The sequence below is a fragment of the Macaca mulatta genome, chromosome 17, assembly GCF_049350105.2.
Source record: "Macaca mulatta isolate MMU2019108-1 chromosome 17, T2T-MMU8v2.0, whole genome shotgun sequence".
In the NCBI taxonomy this organism is placed as follows: Eukaryota; Metazoa; Chordata; class Mammalia; order Primates; family Cercopithecidae; genus Macaca; species Macaca mulatta.
In genome coordinates this window covers 14,107,775-14,132,573 of record NC_133422.1, presented here as the reverse complement: position 1 = coordinate 14,132,573, position 24,799 = coordinate 14,107,775, and the positions used below count along the sequence as shown (strand labels likewise).

The following is a 24,799-nucleotide window of genomic DNA, read 5'->3' as shown; positions in this document are numbered from 1 at the left end:
ACTGATGTTTGTGCAGAAGGAAGACTGGGCCTGTTGTGGGTTGAATTTTGTCCTCCCAAAGAGAGGTCTTGAAGTCCTAACCCCCAGAACCTGTAAATGGGACGTCATTTGGAAAGAGGCTGTTTGCAATGAAATCAAATCTTTGGAAAGATGAAGTCATTGGGTGGGCCCAAATCTAATGTGAGTGGTGTTCTTATAAGAGGGAAATTTGCACAGGGACACACAGAGGAGAATGCCATGTGAAGCCACAGACACATGAAGGTGGAGCCTGCTGCAAACCTAGAAACCCTTGGTGCCGGGAGAATCCTCCCCGAGAGGCTTTGGAGGCAGCATGACCAGCCTATACCTTAATCTTGGACTTTTAGCCTCCAGAACAGTGAAAGACTAAATTTCTGTTGTTTAAAGCCACTCAGTTTGTGGTGCTTTGGGTGTTTTTTGTTTGTTTGTTTGTTTGTTTTTATGGAGTCTTGCAACCTCTGCCTCAGGGGTTCAAGCAATTCTCCTGCCTCAACCTCTCGAGTAGCTGGGACTACAGGTGTGCATCATCATGCCCAGCTAATTTTTTGTATTTTTAGTAGAGATGGGTTTCTCCATATTGGCCTGGCAGGTCTCAAACTCCTGACCTCAAGTGATCATCCGCATCGGCCTTCCAAAGTGCTGGGATTACAGACATGAGCCACCATGCCCGGCTCAGTTTGTGGTGCTTTGTGACATAGCCCTAGGAAATTAATAGAGTTCCACTGTAGGAGGGACAGGGATGCTGCAGCCTGGTGCTCTCAGAGAGTAAAAGGTATTCTTTCTGAGTTTCGCAGCCTCTTTCAGATGTCAGGGTGAGGACAGGGAGGGGAGCCTTCTTCTGGAAGTCTTGGTAGTTGATAATACCAGAGAGAGTTGTCCCCATCTCACAGTGGTCAGTGAGCGTTGTTGGACCGCTGGGTCTCACCGTGTGATCCAGCCCAGCAACACAATCCCAGCGTGGGCGGCACTTGCCTGAGCGTTGAGGCTGCCAGCAGTCACATCTCAGGCTGCAGGCTACTCCTCTGCACGTCCTTTCCTGTGGCTCAGTGTTCATTAAGAGGTCCTGTCATTATGGACCACGGGAATCCAGAGAGGTAGCCTGGCAAGTTACCTTGACAACCTCATGATGTCATGCTTTAAACTACTTCCTGGATGCAGATCTAATGTGATTCTCGATACTGTCTGCTCCTACCAGCCTGGGTGACAGCAGCTAAAGCAAGAGCTTACAGCTCGCTTTTAATGATCCCCTTAGTGACATCTTTAGGATGCATTTGCATTAGCAATGGAAGGTGAGTCTGACTGCTGCTAAGCTGCATGGAAATGTTGCCCAGGGGACCCAAGCCTGCTGCTGGCAGAGCTGCCTTAACCCCGGGAGGCTTTCCTCATCCTCCTTGTTATGCTGTAGTTAGGATTCCCTGCAGCAGTTCAAGAGCAAAGAATGAACGTGACCCTCAGTCAAATGGATTCCTGAGAACTTCCCCACCACGAGCTGGACCCTGAGTGTATCAGAGAATCTTATCCCAAGGGGTTTCTTAACAAAGCAATTTCTCTGTCGTCAATCATTCCCCTGCCTTTTCGATTTTTATCTTTAGGGTTTTGAAAGTACGTTTTTAAAAAGCAAAGGTGCTGGAGTGAAGTCAGCATCAGCACATGCACACATGCACACCTTGCTTCCCAGCTTCCCAGTGCTTTCTCTCCAGTCCTGGTGAAAAGCATCCTCAGGCAGCATGCTGACTAGCAAGACAGCAGAGCAGGCGGGCGACTTTCCACAGCTGCGTTTACTCTCTGACAGAGGCCTAAAGTGGGTGCATGCTCGACTCTGTGTGAGACATTTGACTTGCCTGTCTCTTTCAATGAGGACGTGGAGTCTCATCTCCTAACAGCAGGCAAGATGGGGGTTGAGCAGGAAGACCCCACACGTGGTGTCTCTCCAATACTGGCATTGGAGCCAGCTGCAGGAAGCCCAACAGACAGAGCCAGAGAAGCTGAAGCTACAGCCTCCTCCTGTAGGATTTCTGTGAGTTGGTGCCCAGGGGCCTTCTGCACTGCAGGGGAACAAGTCACTTCATGAGGATTCTTTTATCTGATCAGATGGGCAAAAACTTTTGATATACCCTTAGAAACATAACAGCCGCTGGCTGACAGTCTAGATTTCTGGGGTCAGGGACTCCCCATCATCTTTGAAAGCCATGCTTAGTGTCAAAGCCAGAGAATTTTTTGTTAAGAAGCCTTCAGACCCAGGGGGTATTTTCTGGGAGGGTAGAGGAAAGTGAAGAGCCCAGGGGTTCAAAAATCTCCACCCACATGTGGATGCTGTTTTCTAATACCATGCCAACTCCATGGCAGCAACTGCCTCCTAATGCCCACTGCAGTTCTGACCTTTTTGTTATGCCTTTGAAGTGGTGATATCTGGCTAGAACCGGGAGTCTCACAATCTAGAAGACAGGAAACATACAAGAGAGAATCAGAAGGGAAGCCTAAGATCTGTGCGTGATCCCCACAATTGCAGCACAAATGGAGACAGGTGTTAGTGGCGTAGGCAATACCTGTGCTCTCCAGTGATCCCTTTTCCCCCTTCTCTCTTTGGGTAACTTGCTGATGTGCCTATAGACGAACACAGATCCTTTTTCATCTGATTGAGGGTGTCAGCTTAAACTGTGGCCTCAGGACCCAGTTATATGTTGGAATAACATTTATCTCAGTAGATCAGAAGTTGTGATCACTTTTCAATTTCTGTGACAATAATTAATATAAGCATGTTGTATGTCACTTAGAGATTTGCCTTAAAATTGAGCGCTGTTGCATGATTTAAGCAACTGCTTTGCATTTTCTTTTATGATCGCTTGTGCCAAGTAAAGGCAAATGATATCATACATTTGAAAAGGAAAATTACACAGAGGTTCAAATTGGAAAGGGGGTAGGAGAAATGAATCATTTTGGGGCCTACAGAATATAGGCATGCTGAAATCCAAAGAATTTGTGCTGTGGCAGTCAGTACCATATTTTTGCTGGGAACAGATGTATTATGCAGATTCCATTTTTTGCACAGACAAACTTGCAACCATTCATCAGCAAAAAGTGCATCAGTAAAAAAGCAGTGCAGAATTTTCTGTTGATTCTAGCAGTAAGTGGATTAGAAATCTATTTAATTCAGGTTTCAATAACCCTGCAACGTGAGACTTATCTTCATGTGAACAAACAAGACAGTTGTAGAGTTATCAAGGGAAATCTTATTAAAATTGAGATCTAAGAATTGACAAAGTTTTGGATTTTACAAGGCCTGACGCTTCTGAACTAGCAAATAAAGCTTTAAACAGCTATAGGATATTTTTTGTGCAACTTATTCATGCCAAAAAGGTTTGTATTTAGTTTCATGTTATTTTTCAAATTCAAATAGTACAAATAATTTATACCAACACTGAAGATCTTGACTTTATTTTTTCTTTGAAAGAACTTGTGGGCGACACCTGCTAAGATGCCTCCCAATAATTTCTGCCTGAGTGCTTTGTTCCCACAACGTTTAAATGTTGGTCTGTGTGACCAGTGGAATACTGCAGAAGTGGCCATTTGAAATAAAGTCATAAAATACAGTATGGCTGTCTCTCGCCTTCTCTCCAATTGCTCAGTCTGGAAAAGCCAGCGGCCATGTCATGAAAACCCTCTGGTGTTCTGTGAAGAAGCTCACGTGATGAGGAGCTGAGGCCTCCTGCCAATGACCATGTGTGTGAGCCATCTTGGAAGCTGATCTGCCAGTCCCAGCCTTCTGATGACTGCAGTCCGCTGGCCTGCAGCTTCTCTGCAACATTATGAGAGGCTCTGAGCCAGAACCTCCCAGCTAAGCTACTCCTGGATTCCTGACCCTCAGAGACTGTGAGATAAATATTTGCTTTTTTTTTTTTTTTTGAGACAGAGTCTCTCTCTGTCGCCCAGGCTGGAGTGCAGTGGCCGGATCTAGGCTCACTGCAAGCTCCGCCTCCCGGGTTCACGCCATTCTCCTGCCTCAGCCTCCCGAGTAGCTGGGACTACAGGCGCCCGCCACCGCGCCCGGCTAGTTTTTTGTATTTTTTACTAGAGACGGGGTTTCACCGTGTTAGCCAGGATGGTCTCGATCTCCTGACCTCGTGATCCACCCATCTCGGCCTCCCAAAGTGCTGGGATTACAGGCTTGAGCCACCACGCCCGGCAAATATTTGCTTTTTTAAGCATCCAGTTTTGGAGTAGTTGTGCAGGAACAGGTATCTGATGCAGGAGCCTATACACAACCAATGACTGAGAAACGTTATCAAATGTCACTTCCTGAATGGAGCCCATGAGTCAAGTAGTAGACATATTCTTTATTTAGTCAGTGATTTGGATTTCAATGTGTGCTTTATAAAACAAATGCTGTCTATTGATCTTGCCTCTTAGCATGAGTAAATTACTGACATTCATTCCATTTTGATGTATTGTTTAAAATATATGTATATGTGTATATATATATATCTACATATATATATAGGAGCAAATTCTAGATATATATAGGAGCAGATACAACATCTAACTTTGCCATTTTCTTCATTTTTCTTTTTTTCTTTTTTTTTTTTTGAGACAGAATCTTGCTCTGTTGCCCAGGCTGGAGTGCAGTGGCACCATCTTGGTTCACTGCAGCCTCCGCCTCCCAGGTTCCAATGATTCTCCTGCCTCAGTCTCCCAAGTAGCTAGGATTACAGATGCATACCACCACGCTCAGCTAAGTTTTGTATTTTTAGTAGAGACTGGGTTTCACCATTTTGCCCAGGCTGGTCTCGAACTCCTGAGATCAATTGATCCACCCGCCTCACTCTCCCAAAGTGCTGGGATTACAGGCATGAGCCACTGCTCCTGGCCGTCATTTCTTATTATTGTAAAAATCCCTTCATTTGGGGGTTCATCTTGGTGAGGCCTAAATGCCCAGCACTTCTATTTGTCCATCTATCCTTTTCTGGCTCTCATATGATGTAATTGCAAAGAAGGCTGGCAAATTCCACCCTCACTTTAGCTAAGATGACCAGAGTATATGTAGCCTTGCTATGTTTGCTATAACGAATCTGGTTTTCCTGCTACTGGTTACCTGGGAGCAAACAAACAAACTGAAACAACATACAACTGACATTCATACTTGGGTTAAAATGTAACCTGATTTGCAATTTAAAAAAGATGTTCGCCTCAGTCCTTTACGGAAAAACCAGACATTGTTTATCTGACTGTTTATTTGTCAGTCTTCCGCTTAGCCCCTAGACTCATTTCAAGAAGTCATCTGGGCATGTGGCAGGAATGGTAAGACTTACAAGATCTCACAATGAAAGCAAAATGCAGGGTCCTTGCATGTAGTGTCCTTAGGTTCCTTGGCTTCTGGAGTGATGTCCCATGTCCCTTGTGGTTCCATAGCTGCCTCCCAGCTGCTGTGTCTCCTCCCTTGGTTTGGTCAGTGCCTGTGATGCTCTGCAGGTTACTTTGTCTGCAATTCCTCTCCCATGGGTGGAATGAAGCCCTCTGAGTCCTGAGGGCAACCCCCTGTTGCTGCCCAACTGATCATGTCCTGGATGCAGAGCTGCCTCATTCCAGTGAGGATATGGCTCTCAGCCATGGCCCCAGCCAGATTCTCAAGTGTCCTTGGGTTCTGTCTATGTTACTTGGAAGCATAGATGACCCAGTGAAGCTGAAACACAGGCCTGACTTTGCCAAACAACCAGGTTGATTGGGATAAGGTTATGAATAGGGTGGGTACAGAACAACTGTAACTCATTATTCTGTAGTTCCAGAAGTCCCCAACTGCCCTCAATCCCTGAATGTCAATGATTTAATATGCACACCCCCTTTAGACTAAAGCTTAGAGAGGAACAAATCAGATCACACATGTCATGGCCTTCCCTCCTCCCTTTCTTTTCTCCGATTTCTTCTATCCCCTGGATTCCCATCCCCTTCTACTATATGATGTCTTTAGTTGATCCCAGAACTGCAGGTCCTGTTGACTTGCTCCTCTAGTCAGAATGTATCTAGAAAGACACACACACACACACACACACACACACACACACACACAGTGGAGGAAGAAAATGAGTAGAATACTTCAGCAGAGACAATACAGATATTAAGAGTATTAGTAAGAAGCCATGTTCCTATTTTCAGTGTCAGAAGCTAAGTATAATCTCAGTCTTTGCCTGTTTATTCTTTCTGGAACAAATCTCCATTTTCCATGCAGATGGTTGCCTTAGTACATGTTGGGTAGAGATCATGAACTTAGACAATTACAAGAAAAATTCACATTCATGATTTTTAAAATATTTCCCATAATTATATCTGTCTCTATTATTATTTTTCATCATTGGATTTCTGGTCATAGATGTAGATGATAATCTGCAAAGTGGAGAGAGTCACACATGATTTTAATTCATGTCTATTCAGTTTGCCTTGTAACTCTCAGAAAAGGCATTGTACGGCTTCTCTCTGTGACCCACTTTTCACCTACACAAGGAATCCAGTTTTCTGCAGGTGCTAGTGTGTCAGTGCGTAAAGTTCAGTTGAGCTGATGAGTAACCAAGCTGACTTTGGTGTTCCTGGGCAGCTGGGAGCACCTGCATAATGCATGCAGTGCCTTTAGAAGTACAAGATGTATTTCATAGGGGTGCTCCTTTGGGACACAATGAGACTGTGGAGTCTGTTTCTGTGTTTATTCAACGTCCCTGCTCATGTCTCCATAATCATCTTCGGGAGATGAAGCAGGCCCCGTCAAGCCAATAAGTTGTATCTCAGAGAGTTCCTGTAGTGTCAGTGGATTGGTTTTCCCCTCCAGGCACACTCCCACAGAGCCACCTGCCACTGCATGCTCCATGGTGAGCGCCATGCTCAACAGTTTCCCCTGTAAGAACGTGATTCTATTACATTTCTTGACTTAAAGTCAGACCTGCCTATGCCTTTCAAAGAGAACCAGATTTCTTCCTCTTGCTTTCATGTAAAGTCAAACTTTAAAAAACACCATTTGGAAGAAAGCCACAGTGCATTTCTCATTGTATCCCTCTTTAATTTCTTCCCTATCAGATGCTCCAGTTGTAGTCCAGGTCAAGCTCCTAAAGCCTTTTTCTATCAGAACCCCCGCCCTCTGGCAACTTGCTGCCATGACTGCAGCATCTATCTTTCCCTCTTTGTAGGCAACAATTGACAGTCTGATCTAACTTTCCTTTAAAGGCAACTTTTAGGGAATGGATGTATGTTAGGCAGTTGCAGGCTTGCCTGTTTAAGTCTACAACATTGGTAGTGGTAGTCAACAGTTACTGACCACTTCCTGTGTCTGAGGCAAACCCTTGATCAGCATTATTTCATTCAGTCTTCAATGACAACTGTAGTTATTATTTTCCTTCCATTATGTAGATGAGGAAACCAAGGCTTGAATAGACTTGTTAAGCAAATTAGCCAATATTACCCAGTAACTGAATGGCAGGCCAACATTAGCCTCCAGGACTCTTGGTCTCCAGAACTCCTGCTCTTCCCTGGTCTGCTTAGTTCACATGGGAAACTTAAGATTTTATCAGATTCAGCCAAATGAAAGGAGCCATCTTCCTGGAGCCCTCCCATTGGATGCTTTCCAGGCTTTTCTGAATCAGCAACTGAAGGTGGACCCACCACTGTCCATCCTTAGCCCACCCTCCACCTTGGCAGTAAGCAGCAGGCAGTGCCTCCTATTTCCCTCTGAAAGCTTTTATCCTGGGGCAAGAGCCGAGAGAAGCTTCTAGAAGTAAATGATTGCCTTATGCTTTCTTACAGATGAGGACTTTGACTTCCCAGGACTGACACCCAATAGGAGTCATCTTTTTGAGAGCAATTTCTTTATAGCATCTACAGCATAACAACAATAGAGTAAGCCACTAGATACGCCAGGCCAGGACCCATCACTCCTCGTCATGGATTTTCATTTCTGTGCTTGACAGCTTTTTCTGGCTTGATTTACTTCAGTTAATTAAGGAGGTATTTTGGGGAGAAGGGTGAGGGCTGAAGGAGTTCTGAGTGTTAAGCAGAAAGAGATAATGACTGAAGAGATGAGGGCAGGGCCATTTCTGTTTCACTCCTGTGAAACAGGGACTGTTTGATAAGAGATCTTGGTGACTCATGGCACCCACAATACTGCATTTATACCCAGGTGGCAACATTGCACAGAGTGTGGGAGAAGGGCATTCTTTCTGTTTCTGTGCAGAATGCAGTGATTGCAACCACAGAACCCTGGAAAATTTCAGAGGTGGAGGTGCTGGCTCTGCCTGCTGGAGTGATGGGGAAGCAGAGTTCATTTTTATAGAATAGCAGCAGTGGCAGAAGCAAGGTGACTACCTCACAAAACCTGTGGGCAGCAACTTCAATGATGAGTTGAGAAAGTGAGACCATTAATGTGCTTGGAATTTCCTAAAACCAATTGAGGCCATGATGAGGGACGGAGGTTGACATAGTAATTATGCTGGTGAGGACTTTCAGCTGGCTAAAGTTTAGTAAAATTTTTGCTGAGACTAATTTTGCCAGCAAACTGGAGTGGCATGCAATTCTAAATATCATGCAGATAAAACTGCAATGTTAATAGCCTTTTCTCAATTGGGTAATCCTGCATTCCTAATGGCTTGATTGGCATCTCTCCCCAGATCCCTCTGTCCCTTGATAGCCCCAAGTTCTGTTTCAGCTTTTTCTGCTAATCCACACACTGTGTTGACCAACTTCAAGGCTTGGAGCTCATACACTAGAGGATTCTTATGTTGCTTTCTGTGAGTATTTAAACTGAATTCCTCCATAGAGGAAATTTCCAGCTTGCAATGTATCACACAAATCTTATCATCTGCATTTTTGCTTGCATTGCTCATGTTTTTAATTCCTGATCTCCAAGATCTAAATACACAGTGGAAAGACTGCGGGTGTGGCTCTGATCCTCTCTAAAACAAGTGGGCTGATGCTTTCAGCTAAAATATAGTCATGCATTGCATATCCAATGGGGTCCCATAAGATTATAATACCATATTTTTACTATATCTTTTCTACATTTAGATGGATTTAGATACACCAATGCTTACCATTGTGTTACAATTGCCTACAATATCCTGTCCACGTTGTACAGGTTTGTAGCCTTGGAGCAATAGGCTGTACCACATAGCCTAGGTGTGTAGCAGGCTATCCAATCTGGGTTTGTGTGAGTACACTCTATGATGTTCGCACAATGACAAAATCAACTAACAATGCATTTCTCAGAATGTATTTCTGCTGTTAAGTGACGAATGACTGTATCTGTGACTATTTTTCATGGATGCTGGAAAAGATTCTCCTAGAAGTCTCTGCTTTTTATGGGGGAAAGATGAACAGCCAAGTTATGAATTAGCTGGAAATATCTACTCTTTTTCAGAAGCCCATTCATTTGTAGTTGATTCCATATCCTACAAATACTCTCCTCTCCTCTACACTCCCAGGTTATATGAAATGTGTACGCTCCATTAAAATGAGGTGGTACAACTTGATTGTTTCATCACACTTTTATATGGACTATGCTACAAATGTTCATGGAAAATAAAGTACCAATTCTGGGTAGTAGTCAACTTTACAACTGTCATCTGAGGTAACAGCTTCTTCACAATAGCACTTTGAAACAGAAGTTGGCATTATTTGTTTATTAATTTGATTTGTGTGTACTCTAGATAAACTTGATAGGAAAAGAGTTTACATTAAACAAGGGTAACAACAAATATTTTCCACGTATCTTAATCGTAGAAGTTTTGATTCTAGAAATGGCTTATCGGCAAATGCAGTTTGGTTATCAGTTTTGTTTCTGTCTTGAAAATTGGATCACATAAACCATGAAGGTCTCAGATTGATTCTGCAGCTATTGGATTATTTTAAACAAAAAAGGAAACAGCTACAGAATAATTGAATCAGTCTTGTTATATAGACATAGCTCCAGGCCAAAGCCCTAGGCATTTCCTTCATTCTACATTCTTGTTCTAGAAAGACTCCTTAGCTTTTCCAGGCACTATTTCAGGTTTTTTTCCCCCTGTTTCCAAAGTCATTGTATATTCAAGATAGCCTTCTTTATCTTTACATTTTATATTCTGAGACTTCATGTTTAAGCAACATTCTGCCTTTAGAAAAAAATCAGAATGCATTAAGCTTCACTATGTCTCTTTTAGAAAGATTCCTTTAAGCTTTGAGATTGTTATTCAGTGAAGTCAAGTGGTAAATCTGTCCTCATCTGTGGTGTGTTAGGACTACTGACTGCAACGCTTTTGGCTGACATGATTAAAAAAAGGGCTCCAACTCCAATCTATTCAGCTTTACATTCCTTTGTTTTCAGTGATGTATGAAATTTATTTCAGGATATTACAAATTTTTTCCAAATTTTTCTTCCCTTGTCAACCGAAGGACACTTCTTTATATCACTCTTGCTCCTGAAGCCAGATCATGACGTGCAGCTTCACTGAACACATGCCTGAAAACATGTGTCTGACATCTGTCTTTAAACCCTGCAGCAGCCAGCTTTAAAGCGCCTCTCTGAAGAAGGCAGGAGAGAAATAGAGCATATTTTTTTTCGTCACATTAATCTTGAGTGACTTGGCTTTGTTAGCAAGAAAAAAAATAGCCTTCTAAAAACCTTTTGTTGAATTTATGTCAAAGTTTTAACTTAGCTATTACTTTCTAATCACATTTTGAAAAATAGTCCCATCAAAACACACTTTGGAAGGATTATTTTTTACTTATAATTTCATTTTATAGAATCTGGAAGTCATTTTTCAAGACAGACAGAACAAAGTCAATTCTTTTTTACTTCTGACGTTTTATTGATGAAAGACTTATTAATTAAGAGGTATTTGTGAAATGTGAAAAAGAAAATAATACAATGTCCAATAGTAATAAAAAGATAATTGTCCTTCCAGTTCCAGGAGATTTTCTACACTTTACTTTTTGAAATTATCCATTCACAGAGAGTTCACAGTTGGAAAATTCCAAATGCACTTTGTACTTGCTCTTTTTTTTGAAGAGGGAAGATTTTGTCACTATTGTGAATGTGACTTTATCCTGGTTTTGGAGAGAAAGGCCATGACCAGAACAAGATAGCTGCTTTGAGACCTAAAGCAGAGATTCTAAGCTCAAATTTGCAAAACTAAAGGAGCCTGTACCTAAATATGGGAATGCTTTCTAGCTGGTACTGAATTTCACACTATGCTATTTATGTTTCCATTTATTATGATGATTTTTCATTTTGAGATAAAGGCTCTGAGTTGTGGCTGTCAGAGCAGACAGTTAATGGGACGATACGAACAGGACTGGGAACATGTCTTGGCCAATACTCCAGGATACTCATCCAAATTCTATCTAAGGCGCTTGAACAGCTACAGATTTTGCACAACAGGACTTGAAATCTCAGCTATTCACTTTCCATCCCAGAATCAATCAGACTTAGGCCTGAGCAGAAGCCCCAAAAGAATGCATTAAGCATGGGGTTTCAGTACAGCCTAAAATCACGCGCACACACGCAAAATAAATAGACATTTAAGAGGCTTAGCGGTTCTGAGACTGTTGTGATTCAAAAAAGGAGTCTTTGTCTTTGGTTACTACATAGCATGCAGAAATAGCTCATTATTTTGAGATTATACAGAGTGTGGTGGGAGAAATGAGTCAATTTTCTGAATGACACAAATAAAAACCAAACTACTTGTATTCACTATGTGGTTTCTTCTAAGGGTGGGGTTGTTCCTAGGATATTTAGGTAGAATTATTCAGAATAGTGGCTTCCATTCTTTACATGACATCTTTGAAGTAAATTTACATAACACATATATTTGTATATAAAATACATATACAAAAAAACTTGTCTTCTATTTATGACTAAGTTAATTCTTACAAAGGGCACATACCTATGTGACCATTTCCTAGGCCAGTACGTAGAATACCTCAAGCATTTCAATGCCCTGTTTATTCACATCCCTTCAAGAATGCCTGTTAGTTATGAGACACCTTCCTGGTGCTGTACTTTCAGGACCCTCTGGAGCGTTCACACCGACACAACTCTCTCCCTGAGCTGCTCCCAGCCAATGACCTCACATGGCCTGGAGCCTAGAGCATCCCATTTCTGCTCATCACAGAGTTCCTGTAATGAACAGTCTGTGCTCTGGGCCCCCTACAGGTCTGGCCAAGATCTTTTCAGAGGTGCACTGCAGACTGGGGGGCTTCTGAGCAAATTCTCGTTCCGTGCCTCTTTCTTCTCATGGCGTCAAACCTGCACTGTGGTTTGAGGCTGTCCTACCTGTTTTCTCTCCCCTTTAGCCTTCACGGGCATTTTCCCTGATAAATCTCTTGCATTTCTAATTCTGTTGTGATGTCTGCTTCTCGGAGGACCTAAGTAACACAGTTGGTGCCAGAAAAGCAGTTGGTAAGATGGAGTTGGGGGACCAGGTTGCTTGCCAACTGGCTGGCATGAAAGGCCCTGAGTGGTATGTGGGGCACAGATGGTTCCTGGCACAGAACAGTGGCCCAACTGCTAAAACTTTCACTGATGGTAACCTGGGAAAACATCCTGGTGGGAGGGAACTCTCTTACTGCTGCAATGATTCTAGCATTTAAAAGGCATTGAGAGAACAGTGTTAAAGGAGAGTGCAGTTGGCTACTTATCCCCAAATTGTATTGATCACCTGCAGAGGGATAATGAGGAATCAAAGGTCGTTTATGAAGAGCTAAAGGATGTGTGAGGACCTGAGGGCCTTTTTATAAGCTACCAAAGCTTGTCCTTCAGCAGACACCGCTGAGCAGCAAGCATAAGACTATGTTAGAGTTGTAGAGATCCACACATTTAAATGCTGAGCCCAAGAAGGTCCTTATACAAAGGTCGGGGCCCTGAATTTAAAAAACAAACAAACCACTTGAGACCCTGAACTATGGGTTAGGTCCCTGAAGACTGTGCCTCTGCAGACTTTCCTGCAGCCAGCGTGATTGCAGAGATGGCCCCCATTCCTAAAAAGAGCTCACATTTTCCCACCGTGGAAAGACTGCAGAGGCCCCTCCCTTGCAAGGCAGAAAATGTCCTTTTCAGAAATTGTCCCACCACTTCTCCTGGATGCCGAACCAACCAGTAGGGTTAAATCCCAGTCTCATCTGCTGGGGATGTGTTGGATATGATAAGGAAAGAGGATACGACATTCCAAAGAAGCTGTAAGAATTAGCTTGCATGTACTATCAGTAGCTAAGAAAGTACCCTTGGAACTGGATTTTGGGGGTACTCGATCAAGGCAGCTAGAAAAAGATTCTATTAGCAAGAATTCAGAGACTTGGGGGCATTGTTTTGAAACAGAGAATTTAATATTCTGGCAAGGACCCCAGAGATGGGAAAGACTCAATGCTAGGGTGAGTCCAAGAACGTTGAAGTGAGTGGTGGCCTTTGCTAATGAAGACGAAACTCCTGAGTGCCATGGCAGAATACAGAGAAAGGGATAAAGAAGCCCAGTTGTTTCAGTGTGCTTGAATATACATTCAGGGTATGTGTGAGGCAGAAAGACTCACACCAGGATTACCTGCATGGAAAGACCCAGAGGCCATCAGCAATGCAGGAATGAGAGGAACACCAGCATCATTAAAGTGCAGCGGAGGCTCTCCTCTGCAGGCAGGTAGGAGAGGTGACCACAGAGTCAGACTTGTTACCGCCCGTGGGATGATTGGACCCTGAAGCAGTAGGGGACTACCAAAGGCCAGAGAGCCACAATGACCATAATGACTAGCAAGATCAGAGGATCTGCCTAGGAAGCACTAACTGTAGGAAGTTGTGAAGATGGTTAAAAGAACATAGTATCCCCAGAGGCAAAAGAAATAGGCAGCCGTTAAGAAATTTGCTTTACGTCGGCAATCAGAAGAGGAAATAATGAAGAGGTGGAAGGCTTAGGATTGTCATCCTAATAAAAAATCAAGGTCATTTCCCTAGGTTTTTGAACCCAAACTAATTTCTAGTTCCGGAACCCACTGATTTAGGAGAGTCAGGTCCCCAGGGAGAAGGACACTGCAACACTGCAGTGAGGATATACTTCAATACTTTCTGCAGTTCTTTCCTAAAGGCACTGTATTGGTCAGGGTTCTCCAGAGGGACAGAGCTAGTAAGATAGATGTTTATATAAAGGAGAATTTATTAAGGAGCATTGAGTCACATGATCACAAGGCGAGGTCCCACAATAGGCTCTCTGCAAGCCAAGGGGCAAGGAAGCCAATCTGAGTCCCCACACCTCAAAAGTCGGGAAGCAGACAGTGCATCCTTCAGGCTGTGATTGAAGGTCCAAGAGCAGAACTTGGAGTTCGATGTCCGGGGGCAGGAAGCATCCAGCATGAGAGAAAGATACAGGAGAATAAACCAATCTAGTCCTTCCACGTTCTTCTCCTGCTTGTATTCTGGCCACACTGGCAGCTGATTAGATGGTGCCCACCCAGATTGAGGATGAGTCTGCCTCTCCCAGTCCACTGACTCAAACGTTAAGCTCCTTTGGCAGCACCTTCTCAGACACACCCAGGAACAATACTTTGCCACCTACAATCCAATCAAGTTGGCACTCAATATTAATCATCACAGGCACATGAGCATTTTTTGGAGGATTGTATACATGGAAATTGTATATGTGGGAATACCCAGATATTTCAAGGATTACTGAACAAAGAGTAAACATTGACATTGTTAACCCAGAGATGTAAAGTGTCATTATGGCTCCTTGTTAGAAAGAAGGCATATACTGGCAGGGTAAAAAGAGGAACCCTGGCTGAAGTCTCACTTGCAATGGGACTATGAGGTCCATAAACCCACTGACAGCAATTTCCCCAATCCCCAAATATACAATTGGGATTGATATACTTGGCAGAGAATGATGCTGATATTGGGTGACTCTTTGTCCTGTGGGGTAGGATCTATCATATTGGTGAAAGTAAAATAGAAGCCTCTGAAAACTTCTCCTTGCCCTAGTCAAAATAGCAAATAAAAATCACGATTGCATCCCAGTGTGAATGGTAGAGATTAGTATTCCCATTAAAATCTAAGGGATGCAAGGGTAATGGTCCCTACCATATCTCCATTTAATTCACCTTATCTACTCTCCTGAAGAAATTACATGGATCTCAGAGGACTGCAAGCTCAGCCAGCTAGCAGTCCTGATTGAAGCTGCCATGCTAGATGATATAGTTGCTAGAGTAGAATAACAATAACGGAACGTGGTAAGGTGCCATTGATTTAGTGAATATATTCTTCAGCTAATGTGTTCATTAGTGAATGTACATAGGCTAAAATGCCTTCTCCTTCAGAAACAGCGCTTACTCACATTGATCCATTAGACTTATGACATCATGCTGATTAGGCAGAACAAGCAAGAGATGACTTGAAACCATGGAAAGACATATGAACTCCGAAGGGTGGAAAATAATTCTAAGGAGATTCATGAACATACCATTTTAGCAAAGTTTGTACATGTCCAAAGTAAAAGTCAAATTGCTACATCTTGTTTCTCCTACCATGAAGGACATCTGAAAAGACTGCTTAGGTTTTTGAGGCAACACATTTCATACCAAGAAATATTGCTCAGGCCCAGATACCAGGTGATACCTTAAGCTGTCAGCTTTGACTGGGACTCAGAGCAGGAAAATATGTTGTAGCAGATCCAGGCTTTGCAGATTGTGCTGCCAATCGTGCCATGTGATCCAACAGACACTAGGAGGTGTCAGTGGTAGAAGAAGATAAATTATGGAGTTTATGGAAATTTTCAGTAGGAACATCACAGTGTAGGCCCCTGGGGTTCTGAAGCAATGCTGTGCCATCTGAAGTCTACTGCAGGCATCATACACTTTTCTAGAAATAGCTCCTGGTGTGTTACTGGGCTGTGGTGATGATGTTATGCTTGAACATAGCACGCTGAGTCACAGTGCACCTAGAAATACCCATTTTTGAGCTGGGTTATGATTTACCAAGTCATAAAGATCTACCAAGTTATAAAGTTGGGTGTGCTGAGAAGCATTCCATTATAAGATGGAAAAGGTGTTTGTGGGCGAGCCTGAGAAGGACCGGGAGGTATGAGTAAGCTTCATGAGCTGGTAACCCAAATACTCCCATGTCACTCATTATGGTTGCAGTAAACGTATCTTCTTCGACTTGTCCCAATGGCAGAATAAGGAGTTCTTTACAATTAACAGTAGAGGAGAAAACCAACAAAGTTTGGCTTATGGATGGATGGACGCCAAAAATAGATGGTGGTTGCATTACAGCCACTCTCTGTAATGGTTCTTAAAGACAAGGAAGGGGAATCTTCTCTTCCAAATGGGAAGAACAGTGAGCAGTGCATCTGGTCATAAACTGTATGAAGGAAGTGGCCTGAAGTTATAAGCATTATTATATCTGTCATGTCTTCTGTGACCATAAGATCTCATTCTTCAGGCAAATATTGAGGAGTGGAATTGCTAAAACATAGGGAATATTAATGTGTTGTGTCAGTAGAGATTGCCAAAGTGTTTCCCAAAGTACCTATCTATACACACCCCCAAAAGCAATGTATGAAAGTGCCTGTTGCTCTACATTCTTTTCAAAGTATGGTATTACAAATCTTTTCAATTTTAGCCATTCTGTTGATATACATATACATGTATAATGTGTGTGCGTGTGTGTATATATATATACACACGCACACACATATATACACATGTATATAATTTGGACATCTTATTTTCTCATGCTTCTGATCAATTTGCTTGCTTATTTCAAAAGCTTGGTTTATTCTTTTTTTGGAGATCTTTATATATTCTAGATGTGAGTCATTCGTTAGATATATGTAATGTAAATAATTTATCACATTCTGTGACTTGCCTTTCTACTATTTTAATGTTTTCTCTTGAGGAAGCAAAGTTCTTAATTTTAATGAAGTCTACCCTATACGTCTTCTCCTTATTGTTAATGCTTTATGTTTTCTGTTTCAAAAATTTATGCCTACCCCAAACTCTTGAATATGTTCTCTCATTTCCTTCTATAAGTTTTCCTATTTTACCTCATATATTTAGGTCTGTGATTCATCTCAAATTAATTTTTGCTTATAGTGTGAGGCAGAGGTTATGATTCATATGTATATCCAGTCAACCCAGCACCATTTATTGAAAAGGTCAACCTTCCTTCACTGAACTGCAGTGGCACCTTTGTTATGTATTAGAGGACTTGTATGTGGATCTTTCTCCATTCTATTCTTCTATTTGTTGATCATTGTCCCCAATGCACAATGACTTTCATATAAACATAGTTGATTTCATAACTGATATTGTATTCTGATGCTTTACTAATTTGTTTATTATTTCCTTTATTTATATTGGTGCAAAAGTAATTGCTTTTAATGGCAAAACTGCAATTACTTTTGCATCAATATAGTAATTTATTTGCTGAGCCTTTTGGATATTTTTACATACAGAATTATGTTATCAAAAAATAATGATCTTTTTTTGTTCTCCTTTCAAATATCTACAGTGTTGATTTCTTTTCCTTACCTTATTACACTGCCTAACCACTCAAGTAAAATATTGATATGTTTATTTTGTTGCAAACTTCATGGAAGAAGCAGTAAATATGTGATCCATAAACTCCAGTTACATGTAGGGGTTTTTAAAGATGTTGATCAGATTAGGAAACTTCCCACTGTTTCCACTTTGGTGAGAAATATTATTATTACTATTATTATTATTATTGTTATTATTATTATTATTATTTACTGAAACAGACATCATAGAAGCCAGAGATCTTATATTAAAGACAGGACTGAATTTTGGCAGGGCACAGTGGCTCACGTCTATAATCCCAGCACTTTGGGAGGCCGAGGCGGTCGGATCACCTGAGTTCGTGAGTTTGAGACCAGCCTGACCAACATTGAGAAAATCCGTCTCTCCTAAAAATACAAAATTAGTTGGGCATGGTTTCTCATGCCTGTAATCCCAGCTACTTGGGAGGCTGAGGCAGGAGAATCGCTTGACCCTGGGATGCGGAGGTTGCGGTGAGCCGAGATGGTGACACTGCACTCCAGCCTGGGCAACAAGAGCATAACTGTCTCACAAAAAAAAAAAAAAAAAGAAGGGACTGAATTTTAACTAATGCTTTATCTCCACTTGTTAAGATGTGATCATGTTTTTCTCCTTTAGTCTACTAATGTGATAAATTATATTGATTTTTTTAAATATTAAACCAAATGTATATTCCTGGAATAAACCTCACATGATCATGATTTATTATCTTTTATATGGCATTGAATTTGGTTATTAACTTATTCAGTGTTTTTGTATAGTATTTGTCAAATTTTTATTTCTTTTGTCAGATTTGGTATTGAGGTTATGCTGCCTTACAAACTAGGTTGAAAAATATTTTCTTTTTTTCTATTATTTGGAAGAATTTGTGTTATATTGGTATCATTTCTTCTTTAGCTATTTGGAAAAAGTCATCAGTGAAGCTATGTAACGCTAGAGTTGTTTTTTTTTCCTGGGTGGGGAGAGGTGAGGGTTTTAATTTAAGGTTCAATTTATTTGACAAGTATAGGACTGTTCAAATTTTCTCTCGTTTTTTTGGTTCAGTTTTTAATTGTATTTTTTAATTTGCTCACTTCATCTAAAATTTCAGATTTACTGATATAAAATTATGTATAGCATACTTTTATTGTTTTTTCAATGAATGTAATATCTCTAATGATATCCTCTTTTTCACTCATATTATTGATAAATTATGCCTTCTTTTCCTAAACCTTGCTAGAGGTTTACCTGTTTGATTAATTTTGTCAAATAACTTGCTTTTGACTGCATTTATTTTTTTCTATTGTATTTTTTCACTATTTTGTTAATGCTTATTTTTATTCATTTATCCTTACTTTGATTCTTCAACTTTATTTTAAAATTTATTTTGCCATTCTTTTTTTCTAAATTTTTTGGGTAGATACTTAGATCATTAATTTTCATCTTCTCTTCTTTTCTCCTATATATATTTAAAGCTATACAACTTCAGATGCATCATACAAATTTTGGTATGTGATGTTTTTAGTATTATTTAGATTAAATATTTTTAATCTTTATTATTTTGTCTTTGGATCTGAATGGGTCATTCAGAAGTGAATTGTTCAATTTCTAAAAATTTGCTAGTTTTTAATTTATCACTTTTAAAATTGACTTAATTCCTGTGGGTTTAGATAGCATTCTTGGTATAATTGTAATTCATAGAATTTATTGAAACTTGCCTTATGGCCTAGCTAAGGGTTTATTTTGGTAAATATTCTGTGTACATTTTAAAAGAGTATAGATTCTATAGGTGATGAATGCAAAATAAATTAATGAGATTAGATTTGATAAATGTGTTCAAATCCTCTCTATCCTTAGGAAATTTTTTTGTTCTTTAAGTTGCTGAGGGCTAATTTACATTCCAGCCAACAGTCTATAAAAATTCTCTTTTCTCAACCTCCTTGCCATCATTTGTTATTTTTTTGTTTCTGATAATTGCCATTCTAACTGGGGTGAGGTGCTATCTAAACATTGTGGTTTTTGTTTTCATTTTCCTGATGATTAGTAATGTTGAGCAGTTTTTCATATACTAGTTACCCAGTTGCAATGGCTACTCGGGTCTTTCACTCATTTCTAAATCAGATTGTTTGTTTGATTTTGTTGTTGTTGTCGTTATTGAGTTGTTTGAGATTTTTTACAGTTTCATAGTTTTGGGTCTTACATTTAAATCTTGAGTTTATCTTGAGTTTTTTTTTAAGTGGTGAGAGACAAAGGTCCAGTTTCATACTTCTGTACCAGTTTTACTCAGCTCTATTTATTGAAGATACTGTCCTTCCCCATTGTGTATTTTTGGGGCCTCTATGGAAAATCTGTTGGCTGTACATGTATGGATTTATTTTTGAATTCTCTATTCTATTTCATTGGTCTCTGTGTCTGTGTTTTGGACAGTAGCATGCTGTTTAATTATTATAGTTTCATAGTATATTTTCAGCTTAGTGTGATGCCTCCAGATTTGTACTTTTTGCTAAAGATTGCTTTGACTATTTTGGTGTTTTCTAATTTCATACCAATTTTAAAACTTTTTCCACTTCTATGAAGAATGTCATTGGTATTTTGATAGAGATTACACTGCATCTGTAGATAGCTTTGGGAGTATGGGCATTTTAACAATATTAATTTTTCCAATCAATGAACATGGGATATCTTGCAATTTATTTGTGCCCTCTTCATTTTCTTCCATCAATATTTTATAATTTTCATTGCAGAGATATTTCACTTTCTTAATTAAATATATTTCTAGATATTTTGCTTTGGTAGCTATGGTAAATTGATTTTTTAAAATTTCTTTTTCCAGTAGTTTGCCATTAATGTATAGAAGTTCCACTAATTTTTGTATGTTGATTTTCTATTCTGTGACTTTACTGAATTTGTTTTAATTTTTTTCATGTGTTTGAAGTCTTCAGGGTTTTCCGTATACAAGATCATGCTATCTTATCATGATCTTATATATAGAAAACAACAAAGAAACAGGGACAATTCAACTTCCTCCTAATCTGGATGCCCTTTATTTCCGTGTGTGTGTTTTTGTTTGTTTGTTTTTGTTTTGTTTTGTTTTGTTTTTGCCTAATTGTTCTGGCTAGGACTGCTAGTAATATTTTGATTTTAGAGAAAAAGCTTTCAACTTTTCCCCATTCAGTATGTTAGCTGTGGGTTTGTCATGTATGGTCTTTATTATGTTAAGGTATGCTCTTTCTATAACTAATTTGTTGAAAGTTTTTATCATGAAGGGATGTTGAATTTTATCAAAAGCTTTTTCTGCATATATTGAAATAGTCATGTGGTTTTTGTTCTTGGTTCTGTTAATGTGATATAGTATGTTTATTGATTTGCCTACACCGAACCATCCTTGTATCTTTGGGACAAAACTCACTTGATCATGGTAAATGATTTTTTTGCTGTACTATTGAATTTGATTTGCTATTATTTTGTTGAAGATTTTTACATCTATGTTGATCAGCGATATTGGCCTGTGGTTTTCTTTTTTGTGTGTCTCTGTTTAGTTTGGGTATCAGAGTAATGCTGACCTCAAAGAATAAATTTGGTAGGAATTCCTTCCCTTTTAATTTTGTGGAATGGTTTGAGAATTGATGTTAGTTCTTTAAAAGTCTGACAGAATTCAGGAGTGAAGCCATCAGGTTCTGGGCTTTTCTTTTGTAAAGAGACTTTCTCATTAAAAATTATTGGCCTGTTCAAGTTCTCTGTTTTTTCATGATCAATTTTGGTAGGTTATATGCGTCCAGAAATTTATCTGTGTCTTCTGGGTTTTCTAAATTATTGACATATAGTTGTTCATAATAGTCTCTTATAATCTTTTATAGTTCTATGGTATGAATTGTAACATTTCTTTATCATTTCTGGATTGTTTGAGTTCTCTTTCTCTCTCTTTAGCTAGTCTAGCTAAAAGGCTTGTGGATTTTATTTTTTTTAAACCAACTCTTTATTTCGTTGATCTCTTGTATTTTTCTCTCTCTTTATTTATTTCTGCTCTGATTTTATTACCTCTTTTCTTTGAATAATTTGGGGTTTAGTTTGTTCTTGCTTTTTGTTTGTTGTGTAAAGTTGTTTATTTGAGATCTTTCTACCTTTTCTTTGATGGTGTTTATAGATACAGAGGTCTCTGTTAGGACTCTTTTTGCTATATTTCATAGGTTTTCATATGTTATGTTCCCATTTTAGTTTGTCTTCAGAAAGTTATTTAACTTTATTTTTTATTTTTTCATTAACTTATTAGTTGTTCAGGAACATGTTGTTTAATTTTCATTTATTTGTACAATTTCTAAAGTGCTTCCTATTATTGATTTCTGCTTTTATTTCAATATGGTCTAAAAACAAATAATTTCGATTTTCAAAAATTTGTTAAGAATATTTTTTGGCCTAACATATGATTTATCCTAGAGAACGTTCTAGGAGCTGTTGAGAAAAATGAGTGTTCTGCAGCTGTTAGGAGAAATGTTCTATAAATTTCTGTTGGGTTCATTTTGTCTAGAGTGCAATTTTAACTGCTGCTTCTTTGTTGATTTTCTGTCTGAATGATTTGTCCATTACTGAGATGAATTGCTGAAGTCCCCTACTATTATTGTATTGTAGTGTGTTGTGCCATTTGGGCCTATTAATATTTTCTTTATATCTTTAGGTTTTTCATTATTGGGTTCGTGTGTATTTGTATTTGTTATACACTCTTGCTCTATTATCATTATATAATGGCCTTCCTTTTGTTGTTTTACAGTGTTTGACTAAAAGACTATTTTATCTGACATAAGTACTCCTGCTTATTTCTGGTTTCCATTTGCACGGAATATTTTTTTCCATCTCTTCACTTTTAGTTTATGCATGTTATAGTTTTTAAATGTATTATTATGTTATTATTTTAATGTTTATCTTTTAATCTTCGAACTTCATACTATATGTAAAAATAGTTTATGTGCTATGATTACTGTACTAGAGTATTCTGAATTCATCTATATTCTTATTTTTATCAGTGAGTTTTATACTTTCAGCTGTTTTTGTGTTACACATTAGCATTCTTTTCTTTTAGTTTGAAGAACATCCTTTAGCATTTCTTGTAATACAGCTCTGGAGGTGATGAATTCTCTCAACTTTGTGTCTGGGAGTTTTTATTTTTCCTTCGTGTCTGAGGATGATTGTGCTGGTTATAATATTGTTGTTGGCTGTTTTTTTGTTTGTTTGTTTTCCTTCCTTGAACACATTGAAAAATATAATCCTTTTCTCTCCAGGACTGTGAAGTCCTTTTCTGCTCTGAAGTCTGCTGCCATATGTATTGTAGCTCCCTTATATGTCATCTGCTTTTTTTCCCCCTTGCTGATTTCAGGATACTCTCTTTGTCTTTGATCTTTGAGGATCTGATTATAATGTATTTGGACAAGTCTTATTTATTTAAGCCCAGTTGGTGGCCTTTGATCTTTCTGTAGCTGGATATTTATAACTTTCTCCAAGTTTGGAAAGTTTTACACTATTATTTCCCTGAATAAGCTTTCTACCCTTTTATCATTCTTTACTCCCTCTCAAATGTTAATGGCATACATTCACTCTTTTGATGTCACTGCTTAGATGCCATATCATTTTTGTCATTCCTTTTCATTATTTTTTTCCTCTTCTGACTGTGTATTTTCAAATATTTTCTCTCTAAGCTTACTAATTCTTACTTCTCCTTGATCAGTTCTACTGTTAAGTTTCTCTATTGCAGTTTTCACTTCATCCCTTGTTTTTTTTTTTTTTTTAGCTTCAGGATTTCTGTTTTATTTTAATAATTATTTCAATCTCTGGTAAATTTCTCTGATAAATTTCTAAATTGTTTCCCTATTTTCTATTGGTATTTGCTGAGTTTCCTTAAAAGAGACATTTTGAATTCTCAGTCTAAGACCTCACACATCTCCATCTCTTCAGGGTCAATCACTGGCAATTTGTTTCATCTATTTTGTGATGTCATAGTTCCCTGATTGCTCTTCATTGTTATGAACATATGTTGATGTCTACACATGGAAGAAAGGAGTATTTATTTCAGTATTTACTGTCTGTGTTTGTTTACGTAGATCTTTTTATAGTGTCTCTGTCTAGAAATCTTGCGTAGATTGACTATTATGTCCCCTTAGTCTGAGATTACTCTCCCCTTTTCAGTACTAGATGACGCCTTAAGCTCAGGTTCACTGCTAATCTTGTGAGGGCTTCAAGGTTGATGTGGCACCCAACTCAGATGGGCCTGGGGAAAACTAAAGGGGTACCTGGACTTTGTGGGAAAGCCATCTAGGGATTTATGTTCAAAGGATTCGTGGACCATACTCCCTGTACAGTGGTGCTTCTGAACAGCCTCCCTGCGTTGATGTCTCCTCTGGCTGTCATGAAGAGCAGGCTTTGAGAACCAAGTGGTGCCTGCTTCTACTCCCATCTCTGCTCTTTGCCTCTAGCTGACCTCAAGTGTTCTAGCTTTGCAGGTGTTTGTAATGCTTCCTGTGTGCTGAGGCAGAAACAAGTCTTCCAGGAGGATAGAGAAGCTGGAGATCCATCTCCAACTCACTTTTTTCAGTGTAAACATGAAATCCAAGGGAATTTTCCACATGTGGTGGCTTGCAAGCTTGGAGGAGGGGTATCTTGGCTAAGAAGAACAATTTACCTTACTGTCTACTTGCTGTCTTTCCTCTGGTCTGCAGCCTAAGGACTTGTCACAACCTCAGTTTTGCATTCTGGTATATTCTGAATAATAATCTCCCACTGGATGGTTGTTAATTGGTTTTACATGGGGGTGAGTGAAGCCAGATAGCTCTTACTCTGCCATTTTTCTGACTGATTACTTTTTCATAATGTATCTATCTCCATTTTTTCAATTTTGTTCTTTATGTGTCCTTATATTTAAGGTGTGTTTCTTGTAAATAACATATAGTTTTTTTTTAATTTGCTTTAACCATCTTTTTCTAATAATTAGAGAAAATAGTTTAGATTTAATATAATTACTAAAATATGTATCTTTAAATTCATTTAAACTATTCATTTAATTTTTGTTGCATATGCTTTTCTTAATAGGGCAATTTTTATTTTTCAGTCTCACCACTCAACTAGTTTTTCAGTCATATGATTTTTATTATTTTTTATTATTTAATACTAAAACATTTGTGCTTAATTTTTAAAGCTTTGAATAAATTTATACTTGTTCATTTTCTTGGACAATGCAAGGCTCTTAAAACATTTTAACTCCATTTATCTCAGGTCC

At 39.2% G+C, this 24,799-nt stretch overlaps 1 protein-coding gene and 1 long non-coding RNA gene across 4 annotated transcripts in view; one reads left to right on the top strand and one right to left on the bottom strand.

Moving 5' to 3' along the window:
- The window catches only part of RFC3 (replication factor C subunit 3), a 622,442-nt gene that overhangs the window by 68,849 nt on the left and 528,794 nt on the right, over positions 1 to 24,799 (bottom strand). The gene's annotated exons all lie outside the window — the stretch shown is intronic.
- LOC114673561 (uncharacterized) overlaps positions 1 to 24,799 on the top strand; it is a 617,687-nt gene that overhangs the window by 490,739 nt on the left and 102,149 nt on the right. For 2 of the 3 annotated variants that reach the window (XR_013407899.1, XR_003724315.2), the window contains exon 1: positions 1,198 to 2,035. This is a non-coding gene — a long non-coding RNA (uncharacterized LOC114673561). Of the gene's footprint in view, positions 1 to 1,197; positions 2,036 to 24,799 lie in introns of those variants that run through there. The other variant, XR_013407900.1, reaches the window with a different exon arrangement.